The 5,174-nt window shown below is 47.4% G+C and overlaps 1 protein-coding gene across 2 annotated transcripts in view; it reads right to left on the bottom strand.

Annotated features, from left to right (window-relative positions):
* SNX29 (sorting nexin 29) overlaps positions 1 to 5,174 on the bottom strand; it is a 117,580-nt gene that overhangs the window by 51,661 nt on the left and 60,745 nt on the right. The gene's annotated exons all lie outside the window — the stretch shown is intronic.

The raw sequence follows: 5,174 nt of genomic DNA, 5'->3' as shown, positions 1-5,174 counted from the left end.
GTCCCTTCCGACCCTTAATCTATGAATCTATGAATATCTACCTGCCTTATGTTAGGCTGTTCCATTACAAGGAAATGCGGATAACATTGTGACATCAGGGAAAAAATCTACTTTGATGTTGCCAATGAGAACTACTATTATAAGCACTCTGATTGTTGGTGATAAATGAAGTAACCACAAAAAAAAACTGAAAACAGAATGATAAAATATAGTAAACAACAAATATACCGCAATCTAAATAAAAAAATATGAAAAAAGATTAAGCTACAAAAGTTAGAGAAGACTCAGATCATAATAGAAGTGCTAATATCTAACATCTCATTTCTACTATGTTAAAGGTCTTACAATATTACAGTAAAAAAAAAAGGGGGGGGGGGTGATTCTACTACCCATAAGAATGACAGAAAAGACAGTTGTCAGGAAATCTATGAAGAATATTTTCTAATTTTAAAAGTCTGACTGTGAAAGAAGTATATACATCATTCTGATTCTAGCAAAAAATAAACCAAAACACCCATAAGCCCTGATTCTGCAAAAACTGCCAGAAAGCAAGAGCACAGAGCTGTACTTCTTAATGGGGTCTGCCTAGAGAATTCCCTTTGCAGAAATCAGGGCAATTAACTAGTTACCTCAGGTGTCTGTACACAAGTGCACGGAGCCTGGGAAACAAGTAGGAAGAAATGGAAGTCCTCACATAGTCACAGAACTATGATGTGACTGGAGTAACAGAGACTTGGTGGGAGCTCGCATGACTAGAGCACTGTTATGCATGGGTACAAATGATTCAGGAAGGACAAGCAGGGGAGAAGACGTGAAGGAGCTGCAATTCATGTAAAAGATCCATATGATTGCTCAGAGCTCCAGTATGATAATGGAGATAGGTCTCTTGAGAGTCTCTTGGTTAGGGACAGAGGGGAGAGCAACAAGGGTGATGTCATGATGGATATCTGCTGTAGACCACAACACCAGGAAGATGAGGTGGATAAGGCTTTCTTCAGACAACTAGAAGACAACTTTGTGATCACAGGCCCTGGTTCTCCTGGGGGACTTCAACCACCCTGACATCTGCTAGGAGGGCAATACAGCAGTGTGCAGGCAATTCAGGAAGTTTTTGGAGGGTATGGGGGACAACTTTCTGGTTCAAGTGCTGGAGCAGCCAATTAGGGGCCATGCTCTTCTTGATCTGCTGCTCACAGACAGGGAAGAATTGGTGGGGAATATAGTAGTAGATGGCAACTTGGGCAGCAGTGACCATGAGATGATTGAGTTCAGGATTCTGAGGAAGAGAAAGATGGAGAGCAGCAAAGTAAGGACCCTGGACTTCAGAAAAGCAGACTTCAACTCACTCAGGGAACTCATGGGCAGGATCTCCTGGAAACCAGCCTGAGGGGGAGAGGAGTCCAGGAAAGCTGGCCGTACTTTAAAAAGGCATTACTGAGAGTGTAGGAACAAACTATCCTGATGCACAGGAAGACCAGCAAGTATGTCAGAAGACCAGCTTGGCTTAGCACGGAACTCTTCAGTAAACTAAATCACAAAAGAGGAAGCTTATAAGAAGTGAAAACTTGGACAAACAACTAGGGAGGAGTATAAGAGTACTGCTCAGGCATGCAGGGATGAAGTCAGGAAGGCCAAAGCACAATTGGAGTTGCAGCTAGCAAGGGATGTGAAAGGTAACAAGAAGGGTTCCTACAAGTATGTTGGTAGCAAGAGCAGAATCAGGGAAAGTGTGGGTCCCTTACTAAATGGGGGAGGCAACCTTGTGACAGAGAATGCAGACAAGGCTGAAGTGCTCAATGCCTTTTTTGCCTCAGTCTTCACAGGAAAGATCAGCTCCCAAACTACTGCACCAGGCAGCACAGTTTGAGGAGGAGGTGAGCAGCCAACAGTGGTGAAAGAAGAGGTTAGGGACTATTTAGAAAAGCTGGACGTGCATAAGTCTATGGGGCTGGATGGGATGCACCCAAGGATAATGAGGTAGTTGGCTGATGCGACTATATAGGCATTGGCCATCATCTCTGAAAACTCATGATGATCAGGAGAGGTCCCAGATGACTGGAAAAAGGCAAACATAGTACTGATATTTAAAAAAGGGAAAAAGGAGGATCCAGGGAACTACAGACCAGTCAGCCTCACCTCAGTCCTTGGAAAAATCATGGAGAAAATTCTCATGGAATCCATTTCTAAGCACTCAGAGGAGAAAAAGGTGATTAGAAACAGTCAGCATGGAATCACCAGGGGCAAGTCATGCCTCACCAACCTGATCGCCTTCTATGATGAGGTGACTGGCTCTGTGGATGTTGTGTACCTTGATTTCAGCAAGGCTTTTGATATGGTCTCCCACAACATTCTCACAGGCAAGCTAAGGAAGTATGGGCTGGATGAACAGCCTGTAAGATGGATAGGAAACCGGTAGGAGCATCAGGTGCACAGAGTAGTAATCAATGGCTTGATATCTAGTTGGCAGCCGGTATCAAGTGGAGTGCCCCAGGGGTTGGTCCTGGGGCTGGTTTTGCTCAATGTCTTCATCAACGATCTGAAAGATGGCTTAAAGTGCACCCTCAGCAAGGTTGCAGATGACACCAAGCAGGGCAAAGTAGTAGATATGCTGGACGGTAGAGCTAGGATACAAAGTGACCTAGACAAATTAGAGGACTGGGTCAAAAGGAATCTCATGAGGTTCAACAAGAGCAAGTGCAAAATCAGAACAATCCCAGGCACCAGTACAGGCTGGGGGCTGACAGGCTGTGCAGCAGCTCTGCAGAAAAGGACCTGGGGATTACAGTGAACAAGCTGAATATGAGCCAAGAGTTGCCCCTTGTTGCCAAGAAAGCTAACGGCGTACTGGACTGCATTGGTAGGTGTGCTGCCAGTAGGTCAAGGGAAGTGATTATTCCCCTCTATCCAGCCCTGGTGAAGCCATATCTGCAGTAGTGTTCAGTTTTGAGTCCCCCACTACAGAAAGAATGTGGACAAATTGGAGAAAGTCCAGCGGAAGGCAACAAAAAAAGTGAGGGGGCTGGGGTACATGACTTCTGAGAAGAGGCTGAGGGAACTGAACTTATTTAGTCTACAGAAGAGAAGACTGAGAATTGATTTAATAGCAGCCTTCCACTACCTGGGTTTAGAAGAGAAGACTACCTGAAGTGGGGTTCAAAAGAGGTGCAGCTAGACTGTTCTCAGTGGTGGCAGATGACAGAACAAGGAGCAATGGTCTCAAGTTGCAGCAAGGGAAGTTTAGATTAGATATTAGGTCAAATTTTTTCCCTAGGAAGGTAGTAAAACACTGGAACAGGTTACCCAGGGAGGTGGTGGAATCTCTTTCCTCGGAGGTTTAAGACACAGATAGACAAGGCATTGGCTGGAATTATCTAGTTGGGGCTTGTCCTGCTTTGAGCAGAGGGTTGGAATAGATGACTTCCTGAGGTCCCTTCCAACCCTAATTTTCTATAATTCTATGAATGAGCTTTATTCTATATATTCCTTTCATATAAATTGTACCCAACATTTTATAAATTAAAGTAGTTAGAGATAAAATAGCTGAATGTAAAAAAAATGGAGGAAGAAATAATGTAGGAAAGGGAAAATGCAAACAAAAAAAAGATAAGCTTAAATATGAAATCTGAACATACATAGTTAGAGGTGTACCGATATATCAGTCTGATATCAGATCAACACCAATATAAAGAAAGTTGACTGTATTGAAAATCGACCCAATGTGGCCGATAAATGCCCCATGTATGCGTGCAGCTGCAGCGCAACACGTAGGTAGTGAGAAGCACAGCCTAGCAGCTTGGAGTGCTGTGTACAGCTGGTAAGTCTGTTGTGGTGGAAGGGGAGGGGGGAGGCAAAAGGCGAGGGGTGTGGGGGGGGCAGGTCAAGGCTCTCATGGTGAGAGAGGGAGTGGGGTTGGGGCAAGCACTGCCCAGCAGGGACAGCGCAGGGCAGGGCACGGGATGGAGCCACGGCTCATCCGGGGAGCAGGCGAGGGGGGTGGCTTCCACTGCTGCACACATCCCGGGAGCGCACGGGGTGGGGGGTGTCCCCAGATCTGTGCAGGGCGGGATGGGGCCAGGGCTGCATGGGGCTCTACCTGGCAGGGGCTGGGCCAGGCTGTGCTTGACATGGGTGGCGGCTGCACTGGGAGAAGGGATTGGGGGGCTACAGAGAATTTTGGGGTGGCTGTAGCCCCCCCCATAGCCCCCTTCCAGCTCCGTCACTGCCCACCTGGAGCAGAGCCCGGCCCAGCCCCAGGCCCAGCCCGCACAGACCCAGGGGCACACACCCCAGATGCCCTCCCAGGGTGCACAAAGCAGCGGGAGCCGCCCCCCCCACCCCACACCCCCTGGACAAGCCATGGCTCTGTCCTGCACCCTGCCTGTGCACCAGCCCCACTCCCTCCTGCACTGCAGAGGCCTCAATCTGCCCCCCCATGCCCTTCCACTACAACAGGCTTACCAGCCAGACACTGCTCTTCAAGCTGCCAGGCTTCATATCAGAAATTGGATTGGTATCAGCCAATATTCCTTCTGAAAAATCAGCTATCAGTATCAGCCCCCAAAATCTCTATCAGGGCACCCCTACACATAGCATGAACTCTTGCCTCTACTGAAGTTAAAGGAAGCTATGCCTATAAGGCCAAGATTCTACTCTAGTCTACTTCAACATTTTGATATGTGTGTGTTTTTACGTGTGCTCCAGGAATGGGAAGGAGGTGCTTTAATTAGAGAGGCTCCAAGAGCCACTCTAATTAAAGTGCCCACAGTGTCTTGTGTATCAGCATCCCTGTGCTTCTAAATGGCAGCAGGAGCGCTTTAATTAAACATTGTAGAATGTGACAGCTGTGGCAGGCTCAAAGCCTATTTAAAAACAGTAACCTGGAGCCATCAGATTGACGGTGTGGCCCAATAAAGGGTCCAGGAGCCTAGGAAGAGACTGAGACTCAGACCAGAGGGTCTACAAGCCCCAGAAAAGACTGAGCTGGGTCCACAAGCCCAAAGCAGGCTAAGCTGGACTAGAAGGTCCAAAAGCCTAGAGGACAGGCCACATGCAGGACCAGGGGATCCAAGGACACAAGGGGGCTGAGTGTACAAATAGTCAACATCAGAAAGAAACAACATCTGCAAGGCTTGGAGCATGGTATAGGGAAGGAAAAGGAGCCACGCAATTTGCCC

Source organism: Gavialis gangeticus, unplaced genomic scaffold (genome assembly GCF_001723915.1).
Source record: "Gavialis gangeticus isolate Ggan-Ray unplaced genomic scaffold, GavGan_comp1, whole genome shotgun sequence".
NCBI lineage: Eukaryota > Metazoa > Chordata > Crocodylia > Gavialidae > Gavialis > Gavialis gangeticus.
This window is presented reverse-complemented; position numbering and strand designations above follow the sequence as displayed.